This window comes from Camellia sinensis, chromosome 6 (assembly GCF_055761805.1).
Source record: "Camellia sinensis isolate YWXY chromosome 6, ASM5576180v1, whole genome shotgun sequence".
NCBI classification, from domain to species: Eukaryota; Viridiplantae; Streptophyta; class Magnoliopsida; order Ericales; family Theaceae; genus Camellia; species Camellia sinensis.
Window position 1 is genome coordinate 197728905 of NC_138966.1, and position 22064 is coordinate 197750968.

General features: G+C 34.9%; 1 long non-coding RNA gene and 1 pseudogene across 1 annotated transcript; both read right to left on the reverse strand.

The window, feature by feature from the left end:
• Window positions 1–22064, reverse strand: part of LOC114269115 (isoleucine--tRNA ligase, chloroplastic/mitochondrial-like) — a 68454-nt pseudogene that overhangs the window by 22983 nt on the left and 23407 nt on the right.
• Window positions 4313–8223, reverse strand: LOC145792197 (uncharacterized). Its single transcript, XR_014331574.1, has 2 exons — window positions 7365–8223; window positions 4313–4592 (listed from the first exon to the last, which is right to left on the reverse strand). It is a non-coding gene; the product is annotated as an uncharacterized LOC145792197 (long non-coding RNA).

Here is a 22064-nt window from a genome sequence, read left to right on the forward strand (position 1 = left end):
TTATAAATTATTAAAGGAAGTTAATTCCTACTCCTTCAAAGAAATTCTGGCTTTAAACTATCCAACATATCTTAGTTTAAGGTATTTCTAGCATCTCAGTTGATAGATTAGTCAAACAATGGAACTACTCCAAATGACTACTAGCACCAATATATATAGAATATTGATAAAAATGTACCACTTAAAATTATGCTGATTGAATCATGCTTACTAAGTTGTCTAGCATCTATACCCCATGCATGCATGTGTCCATAAGGGATGGTCCATTAGATGCCTATGGAAGTATGACATCTATAAAGGTTTCCCAGTCAGTTTATATGCTACTACTCTCAAAAAGTAAAAGTTGATGAATTGGACAAAAATAAACAATAAATATGGTAGAGCAAATAGGAATCTGAGTAATATTCAAAACCATTAAATCCTGGGGAAAAACTAAAATGAAAAGGAAATGAAAGCAATAACAATAAATTACCCAAAATATCAATAGTTGATGCATGTAATGATTTGAACATTCATTTTTCAGTTGCAGCCACACGTATTCATTCTCGTATACCCGATGCGAAACCTGTTTCTGAACACAATCATGCTCTTCCTTCAAGAGCCTGTTTGCTGCAGTCAACTTCTTGTTCACTAACTGAATGTTGGTAATCTCTTTCTTCTGCTTCTCACTGCACCTTAAAAGAAGGAAAGAAAAGAAAAAATAGTCTTTCTTTCAATTTCACTACTAGTCTTTAAATGCTGACAAGACAAACCATGAATGGAACTCTCAAAATCAAAGTACCAGATTAGAGAAAACAATGGTAAGCAGAACTTGCTCGGTATGAGGATTGTGTGCAAGGATGGACTTAATGAACCAATATCCATGCTCAAGTGGCTGGCTCTCAGATAACCAAAATCAAACAACCTAAATTATAATATTTAAATAACAATAATAAGCATAGTGTGGGCAGAATTTTTTCAGAGTTGGTACTCTATTGTTGAGTGCCTTGGACAAATTCAGAATCCATGGAAAAGAACCAGCAAATGTTCCTTTGTATGAATGAAACAAGAATGAACATCTTTAAAAACCATTGTTGAATTCTACAAACCAGGTTTTCAATTGACATTAATTGCGCATAAAAACCATGAATCCATTACTTCTCTTTCCTGAAAGTATGAAAGAATTTAAAGTTGCAGCAAATCAAGTAGACAAAGATTTATAAATCAACACAGACACAACAATATCAAGCATATATATATATAAATTAAAAAAAGAACTGATAAATTGTTTCTCACAAAATTTCTTTGCATGTCAGAGGCTAGTAAACCAACATGTGGGAATCAACTTCAATAACACAAAAAACAACAAAAACGGAGCTAATCACCATATCCAACTAAAATACTACAGCTGCGGTTCTGAAACCAGAACATAAACAGAGCTAATCACCATATCCAATTTTCCCTAAATTCTAATTCAAATGTAAATTACAATCTAAATTCTAATTCACATCCAATTAACTATATGACTAAAAAAATCCGGAAACTAAGACTCAAAATTTACCCAAAATTTCGGTTCTTACTTGCACAGTCGGCGATGAGACGACCTCAGATGATGATGATAATGGGGGAAAGAAACCAGCGGCCACACCACTCTTTGTGAGGGAGGAGCCACTAATCGAGCTTCCGTGGGTGATGGATCTCAGGCGACCGTGATGAACAAGGAGGTGAATTGGTGCTCCGATTGCCGGCGAATGCGAGGTGGAGCGGCGGAGGAGGGTTGTTCCGTGGTTGGTGGAGCAACGATGAGAGAGGGAGGGAAAAGGAGCACCAGAGAGGGAGAGGGAGAGAGGCGTTGGTTTGTTTAGGATTTGGTTTGAAACAAAATACTATATATGAGTGGTAATTTTACACAATTGGCGACTAAACATTTTGGTCGCCAATTAATTTTATAAATCCCTCCAAAATTTGAAATGTCTCCCTCCAAATATTTTAGTTCTTTGGCAACTAAAATATTTTTTAGTCGCTGAAAATAAATTTTTGACGACCAAACTTTTGGTCGCTAAAGATAAAAATTAATTTTTTATTTTACATTCGGCGACTAAATGGTTTTAGTAGCCAAAATTCAATATACGGCGACTAAAATATTTTTTTGTCGCTGAAAATATGTTTTTGGCAACCAAACTTTTGGTCACCAAAGATACAAAATAATTTTTTGTTTTACATTTGGCGACTAAATGGTTTTAGTAGCCAAAACTCAATATACAACGACTAAAATATTTTTTGGCAACCAACTTTTGGCCATCAAAGATAAAAAATAATTTTTTATTTTACATTTGGTGACTAAATGGTTTTAGTAGCCAAAACTCAATATACGGCAACTAAAATATTTTTTTGTCGTTGAAAATATGTTTTTGGTGACCAAACTTTTGGTCACCAAAGATAAAAATAATTTTTTATTTTACATTCGGCGACTAAATAGTTTTAGCGGCCAAAACTCAATATACGGCGACTAAAATATTTTTTTTGTCTCGAATTCTAGTATTTTTAGCGACTAAATTTTGTTTTAGTCGCCAATAATCAATATACCCCAACTAAAAAACTTAATAGCTAAATATTGTACTTTTGCTGACTAAAAGTTTTAGTTGCCAATTCCACAACTTTTGGGGACTAAATTTTTTTTAGTCACCAAATGTGCATTTTGTTGTATCGATAGTGCTTGAGTTGATGCACTGCTAGTATTATGCCAATTAATTGGCATGCATAACTACGTTAAGGAAACTGGAACGATACGGATATGCTTCTAAAATATTTTGGGTAGCTTCAGATGCAGTCACCCACCAAAAAATATCTTTGATTTTGCATTTAGAAAAATATATATAAATATATATTTTTTTTTATGGTTATTTTGGTGGGTGACTGCATCTGAAATTAGAAACTCAAAAATCACATGGGCAAATCGTAATTTAAACAAGCTTCAAAGAATTTATTTGTAATTTACCTATTATTTCTTGAAATATTTACCAATAAGTCTCATCTCACAAACAAATACTCCAATCAGTCTCAAGTTTTTTTTCTATTGATCTGTTAAATCCTATTAGTGGGGAGTTTCTTTCCGTATAGTCCTATTTTCGATTTTGGTAGTATTTTGGTGGACAACTATACCCTTTTACTAATATGGCAGGTATGATATGACACTCTAACGTGCCGGGTATAATGTGACACTCCAAAAAAATTAAAAATTCCCTAATGTACTTTTCTCAAATGTGACAACGTGACGGGTGTGATGTGACACTCTAAATCTTTTACTCAAAAAAAATTAAAAACTCCTCAGTGTACTTTTCTTAAATATGACGTGGTGGGTATAATGTGACACTCCAAAAAAATTAAAAAACTCCTTAGTATACTTTTCTAAAATGTGACAACGTGGCGGGTATAATGTCACACTCCAAAAAAAAAAAAAAATCCTTGGTGTACTTTTTTCAAATGTGATAACGTGACGAGTATGATATGACACTCCAAAAGAAAATTAAAAATTTATTTGTGTAACTTTTCTAAATATGACAACGTGACGAGTATGTTGTGGCACTCTAAAAAAACTAAGAACTCATTAGTATACTTCTTTCCAAATGTGACCACGTGACGAATATGATGTGACACTCCAAAAAAATTGAAAACTCATTAGTGTATTGTTTTACAATTTTCATACATGATATTCATGTGGTATTACTTTAAATGGCATATACAGTTTAAGATGACAATTTCCAATGTACCCAAAAAATAAAAAATAGAACACTTTTAAAATGACCACATGGGCATATACATGTGACATTTTGAAATGCAAAGGGTCAAAGTGAATTAACACTACAAAAAATTCAGGTTTTTGCGACGGCAAAATGCTGTCGCTAATACTCCTAATGCTGTCTCAAAAAACTTTTAGCGACGGCAAAGAGGGGGTCACAACAGAGGACGTTGCAAAAACGTTTTTGCGATTTGCGATGACAATTGTTGCTTTTTGCAACGGCATTTTACTGTCGCCAATAATATGTAAAAAAGTGAAAACTTTTGCGACGACACTGTTTTACCGTCACTAAAAGTCTTATTTGAGACTGCAACTTATGTTGTCGCGAATTGTGTTTTTTTTTTTGCGACGGTGTGGTGCCATCGCAAAAATATATATATATATATATATAATTAGTAAAAATATTAAAATTACCTTCTTCTTTTTTTTTTGGTGATGGTGTGGTGCCGTTGCAAAAAAAAAATGCAATATAATTATTGAAAATATTAAAATTACCTATATTAAATGAAAAACAATTGAAAAAGAAACTAATAATTGCAAAATAATATAAAAATTCTTATATAGAAATAACAATTTCTCCATAATAAAAACATTGTTGCATCCATAACTACACATCAACAAAATTATCCCACTACATAATGTTCCATAATACATATATAATGTTTAAACACATAAAGTTGTTCATAATTCAAAATAACATAAATCAAAATTAAAAGTTTTCCTCATCATTCTCCGTGGGTAACAAAAACAAAAGTTAGTCGCCTTTTTCACAGGCATGCATTCCACAAGAAGCAAACTCCCACTCGGGAAATATCTGAAAACAAAAAATAAAAAATTAGTGACAATATAATTATGTGTTAATATATTAATTACAAAAAAAATATAAAAATTTAATTACTATACAATTATAAAGATAATTAAGTAAATAATTTTGCCTAGACCGAAATCCGACTCTAACTCCCAAACCGAGAACGCGATTTGAGTCTCGTCCTCTCCCACAAGTCTCTCGTGCCTAGGCGGTCGTGCATGCCAAGTTTCGTGCTAATCCGATGCCGTTTGGTGATTTTGGGGCGTCAACACCTCAAATTCTAAGTTTCTTAGAGAACTAGTTTGCCTAGCGTGAAATCCGATTCTAACTCCTAAACCGGAAACCCGATTTGAGTCTCGTCTTCTTCCACAAGTCTCTTGTGCCTAGGCAGTCATATGTGCCAAGTTTCGTGCTACTCTAATGCCATTTGGTGATTTTGAGGCGTCAACACCTCGAATTCTAAGTTTTTTAAAAAACTAATTTGTGTAGACTGAAATCTAACTCTAACTCCCAAATGGGGAAACCGATTCGAGTACCGTCTTCTCCCACAAGTCTCTCGTGCCTAGGCGGTGGTGTGTGCTAAGTTTCGTGCTACTCCGACGCCGTTTGGTAATTTTGGGGCATCAACACCTCAAATTCTAAGTTTCAACTAGTTTGTCTAGAGCGAAATCCAGCTCTAACTCTCAAACCGAGAGCGCGATTTGAGTCTCGTCTTTTCCTACACGTCTCTCGTGCCTAGGTAGTCGTGTGTGCCAAGTTTCGTGCTAATCCGACACCGTTTGGTGACTTTGAGGCGTCAACACCTCAAATTCTAAGTTTCTTAAGAAACTAGTTTGCCTAAACCGAAATCCGGCTCTAACTCCCAAACTGGGAACCCGATTCAAGGGAGCTAACAACCTCGAATTCATGTGCAACATCAAGGGAGCTAACAACCTCGAATTCATCACCAGCAATTGGAACATTATTCAATCCAATGACCTATAAATTACACAACAGATAAGTATAAGTAATGCTTCAAAGCTCAAACCAAGAATAATATAACATGAAAAACCAAAAAAGAAAATAAAAGATTTCTTCTTTTGACAACTTTGTGGTAATTGAGAAAGCAACTTCAACAAAGAATGAGTTCAAATGGCCACTACGCTGGTTTTTGAAGATACTCTTGGAGCATATGTCTCTACTGCTATGACTTCTTGTTTATTTAACCAATTACCAATCACAGCTTGCCATCTTGTTACAGAACTATCAACATCATTTTGATAAAATATCAGAGTTATTTTGTCAAAGTACATGAGTGTGTAGTATGGCTTACAATTCTAATAATACAACTTAATCAAACTAAGTACAGTGCATTTAGACAAGTAACAGAACAATTTAATCAAACTAAATAAATAACACACACAAAAAAAAAAAAAAAAAAAAGAGTATTATGTTGTATTAACATGCACCTATCTAAATTCTAGAGTACCATTCTCAGATGATTGGTACGCAAGACTTAGTTTGGTTTGGTTTATTTGGTTTATCTTGAGTACCATTCCTCTTGAATATAAATATTTAGAACAGTTCACTTTTCTTTTTTTTTTTGAATGGTCAGAACAGTTCACTTTGATACATAAACATAAATGCATAAATGCATCCAACCATCAGTGACATCAGGCCGTAGCTTATAATTTTATATGAGATGATACATAAATGCACACTAAAGCAGGAAACTCATTCGACACACACAACCCGCTTCAGGTTGGGATGGGGATTATGAGATGAACATAAATGCGTCCAACCATCAATGACATCAGGGCATAGCTTTTAACTTTTTATTAGATGATACATAAATGCACCCAATCATCTGGTAGACTATGCAAAACTCAGCCTTTCTAACACCAAATATATGATAGAAGTTTTCAGCTTGATCAAATTGCAATTAAATTCATAACCATGTTTGCTCAGTTCCCCAATCTTCTTACCCATATATTACTTTAGATTATAGCATGTCAAGATTATCCCTCAAGATACTTCGGTCATAGTTGTGATGTGTAATAGGCTAACAGGAATAAAAGGGGAAAATTGCACAAATGTGGTTCTGAAAGGGTTCAAAGGCATTAGCCTTCAAATCCATAAGGATTAGCCTTCAAATCTTGCAACTTCAATTACAAACAGCACAGAAAGTTAGATACATGGAAAGCAGATGCTAAGAAGCAAGAAAAACAAACTGATTATCATTAAAATTCCAAGAATTACTACACAATTTTTTCATGAATCAACCTAAGAAATTGTTGATAAAACATCTATGATACTGAAACAAATCAAGAAAGAATTGACAAGACAGAAAATCAAAATATTGCTCACACTATTTTGCAACAGAAAGTCACTTTTTATAACATTTGTCATGAATAACAGGTAATTACAAGAATATTATTTATTACTTTATTAGTAATACGAATTCCCAGAAATTTTGTGACTTATCCTCCTTAGCACAAGCATATGTATCATACAGATAACCACAAACCAAGGTTCTTCACTAATATAAGATAAGATCAAATTTGGGAGCATTTCTGGCAAAGAAACCCAAAGTAAGATAACAGATATTATCTGTAAGAAAGACAAGGTGAGCAAACTGTTGTTCACAGATAAGGAAAAAAACCCAAAAGGTAATCAGATCCTCAAAAAGGGATTAAGAAACCCAAAGATCATCCAATATAATGGAGACACATGGAAAGAGCTACACATTTCTGGCAAAGAAACCCAAAGTTAGAACGACAAAATGTCCAAAGAGTTTACCTCATGTCCAGGAGTATCAAGAAAAACACATTGTTGTGACTTTCCATCAATAGGTACCGACACCCTATATGCCCCAATTCCTTGTGTAAGCCCACCACCTTCAGAAGCAGTTACCTGTACTATCTAGCAGTCAGGCTCATATTTTGTATGGTAATTTCCAGATGAACAGTGTGTGCCTTGATATCAATCTAACTCAGAATTAGTAATGTAGGTACCAGAAAGTCAGAAACCTTAAGGCCAAGTTTGGCATGACCTAAATAATACAAAAAGTCAAAAGTCACTATCCTATATAAGTCACATCGTCTTATTTAAATCACATCACTTCTCTAACACATCACATCAAACCCAACCCATATAAGCTAATAAGTCAAAAAGTGCACTTTTTTAGAACATCCCAAACCAACCCTAAATCAAACATTTTAAAATAACAGTCTTAAAACCTTAGTCATTAATTAAACCTCCTTAGGGATGAACTGTTTTGCAAATATGAAACGAGAAAAGCAAAAAAAGAGATGCTAAAATCATTTTACAAAGAAAATTATCCCTTAGTCATTAGAATTAAAAATTTCTTAATGAGTTTATGAATTTGAAAAGACAAAAAAATTAGAATTAAAATTGTCCCTTATAAATTTCCCTTTATGTTTATGAATTTGAAAAGACAAAAAAATGAGAATTAAAAATTTCTTAATGACTTTTCTTCAATCACAGGAGAGAATGATGCAGTTCAGTGAATCAATGCAAAAACAAAGCAACAAAACACAACAATTTCAGACAAATCTAAGGGTTTCGATTTCCTCCAAACCAATGTTCGATCAAATATGAAATTGCTATCTCATTTTTCTCTCTAGAAGTACGAATTAGTTACCTGGTGAATGAGAGAGAAGAGATCTGGATTTGTGTAATTTAAACTACAGATCAGTTAAGAAAATAATCAGAAATTAGAAAACGATTTATGGAGAAAATAATCAAACAAATCAAAAATTATATACGATTGATTTATACATGTAGAGAAAGAGAGTGTAGAGAGAGAGAGACGATGAATCGAACTCACAAAGAAATCGGATTCTAACGACCTTGCCTATACATGTACAAGAAGCAGATATGACTAACGAACCATATTAATGATGAATATAAGTCTCTCGCTGCTCGCCGTCGCTCGACGCCGTCGTCTGCGGCTGCTCGATGTCGTCTCACGTTGTCATTGCCGTCGCTCGACGCCATCGCCTGCCGCTGCTCGCCATCGCTCGACGCCATCGTCTGCCCTGCTCACAATCACGAGAGAGAGAGAGAGAGAGAGAGAGAGAGAGAGAGAGAGAGGGACGGGGATTTTTGGTTCAAAAATTAGGGATTTGAGATTTGGAGATTTTTGGTTGAGGAGGGGAAAACGAGCGGGAATCATATTTTTGGTTTTATTTTATTTTATCTTATTTTTTGAGACGTCAAGTATAACTATCTCAAATGAAAATTTAAGGTAGCGTTTGGTAAGGCTTACGTTTTTTGTTTATGTTTACAAAATTTTTATAAATTGGTTTTTGTTTATTTTTAGAAAAATATAAATTACAAACGCGCTTGGTTTAAACAAAATGTTTAAAAAAATTTCAAAACATAAACTAAAAAACATGTTTGTCCAGGCCTAAAATATTTATATTTATTTTTTTATTATTTATGACAGTGAGATCATACACATTATAATTGAAAAAAAAATTAATTGAAAAAATTTTATTTGAAAAAAAATTAATTGACAAATATATATATTTTAAAAAAAAATATTTGAAAAAAAAATTAATTAAAAAAAATTTGTTAGTCAAATTTTTTAATTTCTGTTTAAAAACCAACGTAAACTCATTTTTTGAGTTTACAATTTTTTCACAAATTTATAAATTGAGACAACCATTTATAAATCAAAAAAATTATTAAACAAGTTTTTATGACAATTTTGTAAATTTTGGTAAATATAAATTGAAAAAGAGATGAGCGAGAGACACACACACACAGAGAGAGAGAGAGAGAGACCATTTCATTTTTTGACTTTTTTCTCTTACAACAACAATGGGCTCAGAGAAAGAGATGAGTGTGAATGAGAGAAATGAACGATTGAGAGAGAAGAGAGAAGAGAGATGAGTGAGAGAGAGACACACACACACAGAGACAGAGAGAGAAAAAAAAAAGAGAAATAAGATGAGCGAGAGATAGACAGAAAGAGAGCAAAAAGAGATGAACAAGAGATATAGAGAGAGAGGGAGAGAGAAGAAAGATGAACATGAGAGATAGAGAGCGAAGAGAGATGAGAGAGCCAGAGAGAAGAGTGATGAGTGAGAGAGAGACAGAGAGAGAGAGAGAGAGAGAGAGAGAGAGACAGCAAAAAGAGATAAAAAGAGATATAAAGAGAGACATAGAGAGAGAGAGAGAGAAGAAGGATGAGCAAGAGAGATAGAGAGCGGAGAGAGATAAGAGAGCCAGAGAGAAGAGTGATGAGTGTGTGTGTGAGAGAGAGAGAGAGAGAGAAAGAGAGAGAAAAAAGAGAGATGAGCGAGAGACAAAGACAGAGAGAGGCCCATTTCATTTTTTGACTTTTTTCTCTTTCAACAAGTGATTAAGAGAAATGAGAGACAAGCGATTGAAAGAAGAGAGAGAAAGAAAAAAAAAAGAGATCGATAAATCGAGAAGGAGATCGATAAATCAAGAAGAGTGGATGGAGAGAGTGAGCAACGCGAACACAGTATGGGAGAGAGAGAGAGAGAGGGAGAGAGAGAAAGACACAGACAGAAAGACGAAGAGTGATGAGTGAAAGAGAGAGAGAAAGAGAAGAGAGATGAGCAAAAGAGAGAGAGAGACAGAGAGATAGGAAAATGAAAAAATGGGTGAAACACTACAAAAATTTTAATTTTTTGCGACGGCAAAATACCATCACTAATACTTCTAATGCCGTCTCATCAAAACAGTCTCTTTTTTTTTTTTTTTTTTTTAGCAACGGCACCTATTACCGTCGCAAAAACTCTCTTATTTGCGATTGCAGTTCATGCCGTCGCAAAAAACAGCTTTATTTGTGACAACATAGGTTACCGTCGCAAAAAAGTTGCTTTTTGTGACAGGAAGGGGTGCCGTCGCTAAAAACCCCTTTATTGGCGATGGCAAAAATCACTTTTTGCAACGATAAGTGATGCCGTCGCAAATGCTTCCGTGTTATAAAGCCCCTTTTCTTGTAGTGTAACCAACAGTTTCAAAAGAATTAACCACCTTAATAATGAACAGAAATTAGTTAAGTATTAGGTATTAATAGGAGGAAAAAAAAATGCACTTCACAACATTATGGGAGCTAGAAATATTGGGTCAGGAATTCAATGTACACATAAGCCATCACTTTTCTTTACAAGATGTGAATATAGAACATATAAATCAATTATGTGGTGCAGCAGAATCAACATTTTAGCTAAAAGTGCAGAGGCCAATAAGGAAAATGAGAAATAGGGAGTCCCATACTAGATTGACAATTGTAAATCATAAGACATTGAGTGCAGAAAACCTATATGGAAAACAGAATCTAAATTCATTAACCATCAATATTGCAACATCCCTAGTGCCAAAAAATGTAGAATGATAGCTAGGTGGTAAAGGAATCACACGAAAGGAATTATTTAGTTCTTTATGATGTAAAGTAAGAAAAAAAGTACCTAAGGATATAGTTCTTTATGATGCGAAGTAACATACCCAACATAAAGTCAATCTTTGGCAGCGTCAAAATAGAAATCTGATAAATCAACAATTGCAAACCGTGGAATGATCTGAAGGGGGGGAAAATAAATGAAAAATATGCCATACAAAAGAGCAAACTAAAATGTTTTCAAATCTCCAGTTGAATTAGGTCTTAATAGAAATGAAATAAGAGAATGAATTTAGAAATAACCATGGAAAAAGGACAGAGAGATCTATTAACAGCCCTAGAAGTTCAAAATTATAGGGAAGTTCCTAAAATAGAAGAATGGAAGCAGAGGAGAAATGAAGATTAAGGACCAAGCACTATCTAAGAGTGAATATTTTCATTATTTAGGATCGATTATCACAATGGCTGAGAAGATTGAAGCGGATGTGATTCATAGAATTAAGATGGGGTGGCTAAAGTGGAGGAGTGCGTCTAGGATACTGTACGATAAACAAGTATCCACTAGACTAAAAGGAAAGTTCTATAAAACGGCTATTAGGCCAGCGATGTTGTATGTGACAGAATGTTAGGCAACTAAGAAACAACATGTAGATGAGTGTTGCTGAGATGAGGATGCTTAGGTAGATGTGTGGCAAGACTAGAAGACAGAATGTTGGGCAACTGAGAAACATGTAAATAAGATGAGTGTTGCTGAGATGAAGATGCTTAGATGGATGTGTGGCAAGATTAAAAAAGATAGAGTTAGGAATGAGTATATTCGAGAATAGGTAGAAGTAGTACTGATAGAAGATAAGTTGAAGGAGAATAGATTGAGATGGTTTGGTCATATACAACGGAGATTAATAGAGACAGTGGTGGAGAGATGCGATACAGTGAAGGTAGATGAAAGTATTAGGGGAAGGGATAGACCTAGATTAACGCAAACTAGTGTAGTAAATAGAGATATGAATCTCCTTAATTTGACTAATGATATGGCCTTGGATAGAGTCGAATGGAGAAGAAGGAATTATGTAGTCGACCCATTTAATGGGACTTATGACTTGGCTTGGTTTGGTTTGGCACAAGATCCTATATCAGATTCTGGTTGTTCTTATGGTACTGGTTGATCCTACGTGATGCAAAATTGATATAACATGTCAAAAAATGTGTGGTTTAGGGGTGAAGAAGGGTTGGGGATCACAAGTTCACAACCATACAACCTAGTTTGCGTAATAGAATTGGGGTCTAGGGGCACCGCAAGTCAATTTGAGGTCATGAACTCTTGGAGGTAAACCATGCCTTCTAATGCCAAGCCGTCAAATGAAACATTGAAAGATGACCTTCCAGCATAGGAGCCATGTTATAAGGGAAAATAAAGTGAGTCTGTTCTTTGAGACATAGATTCCACATAAAATTCACTGTTGAGTGAATGTATCACAGAGGTTATAAGCATCAAAGAACAGGCATAGATACCACATTAAAGAAAAAGATTGGTGATCCAGGACTTCTTTTAGCTTTCCATGGATCCATGGATAGGTCAATTCCGAAAGTGCATATTGGTTTAGAGCAGTAGTGCAAAGTTTAAGCAGAAGTTTGACACTAACATAAATAGTTTTTAGTTGCAATAAGTGAGCTTGTACTTTTTCTGTCCTGTTCATGCTCAGATCTTGTTTTCATGGTTCCCTTCAAAGATTCTCTTTCACTCTCTCCTCCTTTGATATGATATATAACTCACTGTCAACCAGATCAAGAAATACGTACCTGGAAAATTTTGAAGAATTGATCATTTTTAAAACTATCTTTGATGTTCTTTACAACATTTTCAAGCTGAAACAGAGCATGCTGATCAATCATGGAAGATCACTATATGGAACAACATTATCACCCTGTAAATAAAAGAATATAAAATGAGAAAAAGTTACAAAAAGAGATCAAAACAATATTCTCATTTATATCAGTTCTGACAACCAAGAAGCAATAAAAATTTTAAATGAAGAGCCAGAAAATGGGGAACTATAATGCAATATGAGCATGTGTGTGTATGTGTGTATGAGAGAGAGAGAGAGAGATCAACAAATATATATCTATCAATGGAGATACGGTTATTTGAAGGTGACTACTGACCGGCAATAAACAATAAGTGGCTTCAGGGAAAGAAAAAAAAAATTAAATAGGACAAAAATGAGACTCTTTTCATCCAAGAGATAGCCTGAACCCAATGGCTATGGTTCTCAGAAAACATGAGCATACCTCCCAATCATGAAGATTTGCTAAAAGAAATCATAATGTTCCTCACATCTTCCTATATATGTCAGACATTTGGCGGAGGACTTGAGGCCCAATCAGCACATCGCTAGTATAATCTACACTTGAAACCCAGAGTCTCAGGACATCAGCTCCATAGGAAGGTGCTTCCTGCAAAGGCAAAATAGAAACTCCATTGATCATTCAACAAATGAAAAGATGTGTTTGAAATATTTTAACCAGTGACTAACCCCTGGGTTTTTGCCTCCTCCAATCACGGTAATTGGATCTACAACATTACCCAAAGATTTTCTCATCTTCAACCTCTCTCATCCAGCCCAAATCCATGCATTATCACACAGAAATATGGTGCCTTCCCTGCAAAATGGTAATAGAATGTCAAAAACCCATGTGTCATCTTAGAACCTTAATATTGCAAAGACCTATAAGTAATTACGAAAATATTTGCACCGAAAAACAACCTTTGGAACCATTGCAAGCTATAGAAATTGTTATTTTTATTTCTAAAAATTGATGAGTAAAACTTTTGGAGAAAAAGGAGGCCAGCACAAGCACCAAATCAACTGAACAAATCTAGACTCCATTATTTTTCTCTTCCCTTCCAAACCTAGTTAACCATCAACGTCGATTCCTTCTCCCCACCAAAGAAGCATTTCTTCTCAAAGAGCCAAGGCCTCTAAATAATTCATGCTGCACTCTTACTTCTTCAAGCTACCTTTTATTTATTTTTCCTTATTTCAAAAGCTTTCTCCAAAGCCACTTACTCATGAGTACTTGATTCATTTGGCACAGTGACCCACATAACATTAGCTTTTTCATTTTTTTTAATAAAAATAAAGAAGCATTACAGTTTGGTCCCCACCAACATGGGTTATGCAAAGAATAAAAAAGCATCATATCTGCCGGTACAACCAATGCGGAGCCTTCTAAAACAGCACAAGATTACTGAACATGGAGGACATGAGCGCAGAGGGGATCTTAAATGGAGAGAGAAAGAGTGGCAGTAAAGTCTTCTAAGCATGTCGGACGAGAAAGGTTACTTTTGGATTGCTTGCATGGAGGTGGATACCCCTTCTCATAGAAGGGATGGGCTTGGAGACCAGCTCACCTGGACACAACATCGCAAGCTCAGGGAGAAATGTCTTGTGCACCTTGGCCTGACAAAGTGAATGTTGCAACTATCAACAGAGCTGTAATTCTCAGTGTTCAGCAGTAGCAACAGGTAGGTGGCTGTGCTCAAAGTACGGAGGAACATAGGGCACATCACGTGTCTTGCCCAAAAACTGGTGTCTTCTTGTGAAAGCCTTTCTATAATATTGGTAAAGGTGTAGGTCTCTTTGAGAGAGGAGGGAACAAGGCATCTTGACAAAGCGAAGCCTCAACTCCAGGCTCCAAGCCACATGTACTTTGATGATCTCAAGGTGGGGGTCATAGGTGGTTCGAGTTTCCCCAAGACTGAGGCACCAACCGGAAGGGGTTCCTAGGCCTTGCTCTTGACCTAGGCTGGTGTAGAAAGTACAAATATTAGGATGCCCTTTTGTGAAGTATAGAGGATGTGTGCTCAGTTGAGGAGTCGTCAACCGAGTGAGGAAAGATCAAGCACTAGACAAGCCATTGAGAGGGGCACATTTGACAGGAGAGTGAGTGTGCCTAACATTTGGAGATACTTGGAGGGATTATAGATAGCTCAGTCAGAGGTTTGTTTGGCCCAACCAATCAGTGCCCTGAGCATGATCATCAAGCTGTATCAAGAGATGCCTTAGGCATGATCCCTTTAGAAATCGACATATTGCGGAAATTATTTCCCCTTCAAGATGAGTTACATATAATTTAGGTAAAGATGGGAACTTTGATTTACAGATATCACCCATCAGGAATACACAAAATTTTGCACCGGTAAATTTATCAACCAACACTCAATTCGTTAAGAATGCTAAAAACAACATAATGATATAACGTTGAACTACAAATAATTCCATGTAGGGCAATAAAGAGCACATTCAGATGATCATTACCTTTTGTAGTGATACTTGTTAATAAAGAACTCTGGAACCAACCACGATGCTGATCTGTACCTTCAAGATATAAATCTGCAGGAAAACTAAGCCCACTTCTTTTCTCCAACACAGCAGCCCAAGAAGAGCCTAAAGTAGGTCATGAGCAATTAACCAATGATGAGACCCTTGTAGCACATTTTACAAGATGAAATAACGGACTGCAGGTCAAATCTAGAAATATCAAAGCTAAATGCAATTGCGACCATACTTCAATGACTAAGGCATATATAAAGTAATGGTAAATGTCACTGACAGGATTTTCAGATACAAGAAATTTTTGGGAAAAGCATGCACTTAATAAAGCACATGATAACAGAAGTCCAATTACTCAAAATTTTAAGCTGCAGTCTGATGATGAGAGGGCTTGATGTAAAGAATTCTTCACTATTCTACAGCATTTTAATATGCTTAATTAGTGTCATTCAGATCCACAAATATTTATCAGACAAAAAAGGTCCAGGTTAAAGAAATTCTCCCAGAAATCCCTTCAATCAAAATAACAATTGTTCAAATAAGAAAGAAGGCAGCAATTCCTTTTGAAGCTTCTGCCCCCTCCTCTTCTATTTGTTCATTCTCCAACAAGAAAATTTCTGAAATGTCCATAGTTTGAGAAATGAAAAAAAAAAAAAAAAAAAATTGATTTGCCACCTTTTGTCATTATGGTTTCATTTGTTTCGACGTAAAATATTTTACACAATTTTTTTATTTTTTTTTTTCAACGTTTGGTTGACACTTGAAACAAAAATATTTTATTGCTTAAAAGGGAAATTTTGATACAATAAAGTGTCATTTATGACTTTTTAGTGAGCTAAGATACTTGTTTGAAAAGGCTAAATGTGTTAAAAAGGTAATGAGTGAGAGTCAACTTTGTAAATATTGACGTACGGAATTTTTAAAGGTAAGTCATTTTTGAGAAAATGCTGTAAAAATATTTTCCTTAAAAAATGTTTTTCCTTACTTTTTTTTCAACAAAACAACAGGAAATGAGTAAAATATTTTTGAGAAAAACATTTTACGTCAAAACAAATGAACGGCTCCTATATGTTTTCAATGAGAAATTACCCATTCAAATTTCCAAAAAATAAGCATTCTAGAAAAAATAATAATAATAATAATAACAATTTCCATAAAGTGATTTTTAAAAAGTATTTCTCACAATTTATCAGCATTTTCTTTGTTCTGAGAGAACTGGAACCAAAATGCCCAACAATTTGAAAATTTGATTCTGAAATCTTATGTTAGTTGCATTTCTGATGGCCTCAGTTTTCTAAATTTTTGAAGCACATTCAAAAGAAAACAATACAAAAAGATAAATGCAATAAGGGCTTGTCAGAAACTGAGGCGAAACTCAGAGGAGAAGCATTTGCTCCTCAGCTGTCTTTTCCACCATCCAATTAGGTTTAACCACTAAATCAGTTGCCATCAATATCAAAGGTTGAATTTATCATCATCCAATGATCAACCTATTTACAATTATCCTTTCTGATACCGAGTATCTGATCCAATTGCAAAGTTGTGATAAAATAAGATGTCACCAAAATGCTGATAAAAATAGTTTGTCACTTGTTACTGGAATCATTTAACCAAGTGAAAAAAATAAAGAACCATTTGATGACACTTTTTTCTCAGGAACACCAAAACCACAAATCAAAAAAATGCCAAAAAATCCCAAAAAATCTTGTGATACTATATGGTAAAAAAGGACATCAGTGATCAAAATTCAATAGTACTAAAAATCTGTGTGTTTTTTTCACTAGTAAACAAAATTAAGTGCAACATTAAATTATGATACCTGAGTCAAACCAAGCATCCATTGTATCAGTTCCCTTCTCATATTCTGATGCTTTATCACGATACACATCAGGAAGTAATTCATTCACTGTCATGTACCACCAGGCATCACTACCCTTTTGGCAAATTATAGCTGCCAAGATAAAAACAGTCAAAGTATCAGAAACAAAAATTTATATGTAAATGTTTAGTAGCTTCATAGAAACTTTGCAATTACAATAATCAGAAAAGGCAGGCAAATAATGCATTGAGAGAGCATATCAAAGATGCTGACAGGCAAAAAAGAGGGGAAATAAAGAAAAAGGAAAGAAAATAAAGTAGAGTAGAGACTGGGTATCTACATGAAATGCAAAAATAACACTTTATGGTTTCTAAATGTAGAGTCAAACTGCATAGATATGAACCTACCATATAAAAGAAAATAAAAGCAGACTTGTTTTACGAGGTCCTTAGTCCTTACACTGGATATGATCAATGGTATCTTCATTCAGGAGAGGTTCCTTTGATTCCACATGATAAAAGACTGGAATGGGGACACCCCATGTCCTTTGCCGTGATATACACCGGTCAGAGTGGCTAGAAGTCATTGCAGGAATTTTTCGCCTGAAAATGGATGTGCATTTTGGAAACAGAGTCAAAAGTATAATTATAGCATTTGTCAGACAAGGACTGCACAAGTAAAGCATATGCACAAAAAAAGTAAAATGAATTGAAATATCAATGCATAGAAAAATTAAATTGAAATTTCATATTTAAAGGGAAATAAGCAATTAGCATAAGCAAATGGCCCAAATACATCATGTAAAAAGTCAAAGTTGAACAGCTTAATACTTCTTTTCAAAGTTAAAACCCCAAGACTTACCAAATTAGGAGCTCAAATATAACTAAACTCAGAAGCAAGTATAACTGATGGACATATAGCCAATTACACAACAATGCAAACAGTATGAGCTCTATATTTGTACAATAAATAAAGAGGTGGAGGGAAGTTCCGGAATTGGTATCTCTATTGTCAAGACTCGAAAATGTTTCTTTGTCTCCAAATTTGGAGGATAGGTGGGTTTGGAATATTCATTCGTCGGGTTCTTTTACTTGTAAATCTTTTCTTGACAAAATCATTGATAATTCTCATGTACCTCGGTTTCTGTTTCATTAGAAGATTTGGAAGCCATGTGCTCCTCTTAAGGTGAAAGTGTTCATGTGGATCTTGGTTCATGGGGGCATTTTGACAAATGATCCATTGCAAAAGAGGAGACCTTCACGGTATCTTAATCCTCAATGGTGCATTTATGTGTTGTAAAAGTGGAGAATCTCTGGATCATCTATTTTTGCATTGCTCGGTGGCTGGGCGTTTGTGGCATAGGGTGTTTGGATTGGGCGATGTGATGTGGGTGGCCCCAAAAGGAAGTGCTCAAATGCTATTATTTGATTTTCAAGTTTTTGGAGGTCAAAGAGGGCTAAAGTGCTTTGGAGTTGTGTTGTCTTTGCAATTTTCTGGGTCATTTGGTTGGAAAGAAATGCGCGTGTCTTCGAAGGAGTTGCCCGGGATATAGATTATTTATGGGATAGGGTGAGATACTTGGCGTCTTGTTGGGCCTCAGCGAGTCCAATGTTCCGAGGGATTCCACTTTTTATGTTTGCTACAGATTGGGTGTCAGTTTGTATTGTGTAGAAGTAACTGTTTGTCTTTTTGTATTTTGATTTGTTTCTTTTTGGTTTTTTCTTCGTTGTGTCATCTTTCTTGTAGAGGATGCCTTATACTCACTTCTTTTTGGTGTTGCGGATCAAAAAATAAATAAATAAAGAGGTGGAAAAGCATCAACTTTCATTCTTGCTCAAGCATAGTTGAATAAGGATTCATACACCACTATTCAGCTAGGCATAATTTAACATATCAACATGCTCCCTAAAAATCAGTGCTCAAATGTTCATGCCTAACAGATATAAAACTAAGGAAATGGAAAGCATGAAAAGAGTCAAACTGGGGTTTTGCATTATCACATACAAACGTAGGATTTTCTGCAATAGAGATGTTACTTGGCTGATTGCATCCATGGCAGCCTCCCTGAATCCTTTCACAGACGCAAACCATTGCTCAGTTGCCCTAAAAATTGTAGGCTTCTTTGTGCACCGCCAATCATATGGATACTTGTGTTCTGCAAGATAGGAAATATATGATGTCTTGTAAAGTAACATGTTATCTCATCCTACTTTATAACATCAAGAGAGAACCATAGAAAATTTCCAAAATTTGCAGTAAATGAGAGAAGACAACTTATTGTATGGTTCTACCATGATAATCGACATGTGCTCATCCAAGTATTCAATGACAGCAGCATTACCACCCCAAGTACATCAAGCCCACTGAACTTTCCATCATCATCCACAGTGGAGTGTATGGGCAGACCATACTTCAAGCCAGTCACACAATCTTCCTAACCATGACCAGGAGCTATATGGACCAGCCCAGTTCCAGACTCTATTGTAATGTAACCTTCCCCAATGATAACTGGGCATTCTCTGCTATCTATTGGATGAATATACCTGAAGCCACATTTAAAATCCAAATGTTAGATAGCATCATGCCAACAATTCACTACACTGGAACTCTAAAGATCTGTAGTTTCTGAGGTAAATTTGGACATGAAAAAATCACAAAAACAAAGGACAATGATGGAATCATATTTGCATGGCATAACTCTTAAAGGACATACTATAGTTCAAAATTTCTATTTCCAAACATAACTGCAGTGTTCGAGATCTGAACCCATTAGTATTTTCTTCACAACAAGTTTTGAGCCCCATTTTGCTTCTAATGTTGACAAAAGGTCCGATGCTATGATGAGGAAGGGCTTGTTCTGCTCCTTCAGAACATTGCCAAGCCTCTTCTTTCTATCTCCAGGAGATGTAGAAGCATCTCCCAAGAGTGCATGCACCTCAACAACAGCATATTGAAGCTTCGAATTCACCGCAACAGCTGAGCATGAAAAAGGAATATGATATTACATATTTATCTAAATGTATACAAGGAAAAGAGTGTCATAGAGATGTGTATGCATGTCACACTGCAAGCAAAATGTACAACATTGCTATCTGAAGTAAATAGACACAGTTTAGAGGACTAACAGTCGGTGCAGTTTCTGCCATAAGCCATATTTCTCCTACAGTAGTAGTGCATACTATAAAGAAAGAAACTGAACAACAAAGATAAAGTCCATAATGGTGTTATGGCCCTAGGCAAGTGATCATCGGCGAGTATACACTCTACACCATACCTTACGACATCGTTATTTCCCACTAAGGCAGGACTCAATTTTCTCAAAACCATGGCTTAATGACAATAGTTATATGGATGAAATACACGCATAAGAGGCCATGGAAAATTTGGTTAGTTTTCTTGAGTTTCAACAACATTGATGTGAATACATAGTCCTCATATATAGGATGAAAAATAGTACAGTTGACTTGTTTAATCAAAACTAGTCAGAGGAGCTCAACCACTTTTCCATCACAAATACTCTTCAAATGGTAAATGCTACTACTAAAGTGGATAGCTATAAAAGATAATATCAACTGGTGCAATTCAACAAATTTTAAGGAAGATTGCATCAATGAATAAATGAGCATATTGAGGCTGTTCCTAGCCCAAAAGAAGATGTAAATGCTCATGCTTTAAACAATGTCCATATACCATATACACAAGCGCTAAATATCAACAATATATAACCTCTTATTGTCATTTCATTACATAGTATCATTAACTAAAAAAAAAGTGAGGAATACCAAGAGAAGATTTTCGAAGATGGGGTGGGATTTATAATATAAAAAAAAAAAATCAAAAACAAAAATGAAAGAAAGAAAAAAGAGAAAAAAAAATAAATAAATAACACCATGGGTAATCCTCAAAGTTCAAGAAGAATTATGGGACCCTACTCAGCTATAGTGAATAAACAAATTGGCAATAAATGCAAATCACAACGGTATGATCAAATAGATATAATGAGTCTTTTCAACAGTAAAACAACAAGATTTTAAGTTGCATATTTTTTTAGGCCTTCCATGGGAAAAAAATTATAAACTAAAACTACAAGACCCTCAGTATTACTTCGTCATGAGACATTTAATTTTTTTTTCCCCCTCAGCCCATCAAATCAGGCAGATTCTCTTTTTTTTTTTCCATGATAATCTGGAAGATAATATTTTCCAAATCACTCATTGTTCTGGGTTCTTCACCCTCTGCAAGTAACATTAATTCCACCAAGAACAGCTATTTTTTTAGGAGATCAAAATGCATGCTCAAAACCATGATGATGAATGACCGCCGAAAGCAAGTTTCAAGAAACAAAAGCAATTGTCTTGCCCAATCCTGAACTAGATTCTTTTTCTTTTTTTTGTTGAAATCTAGCACATTCAAACCAACTTTGAACAAAAGCTCAATTACGCAAAAATTGCAATATGTAACTAGGAAATAGGCGACATGAAGCCTGGATTTTAAACAGTTGCCTTAGTTTTAAACTTTAAACATTGAATGATATCAAACTTTGATACAGATCTAGTTATAAAAGCAACCAACAATGATGAATCGCAAACAATGAATACAAGCACTGAAATTATTGAGTAAATAAATTAATAATCCTTATTATAAAAATTAAAGTAAAATAAAACACTTACCAGCATTGGCTGGAATAGTCCAATGAGAAATAGTCCAAATGGCCAAGGACAAATTGGGCAAAAATTCCCCCAATAAACTACCTGAAGTTGGAGATGCGCTGACTAATCTGAAAGTGGCATTAGCATATATGCTCTTTGAAACATGCCCCTTGGGATACTGAAATTTTACAATTAAAAGCATAGCATGTCAAATAAGTGAAGGTATAAGGGATATTCTTGTAGAATGAAATTTTTATAAACACATAAGGGAGAAACACGTTAAAAATAACAAATCCT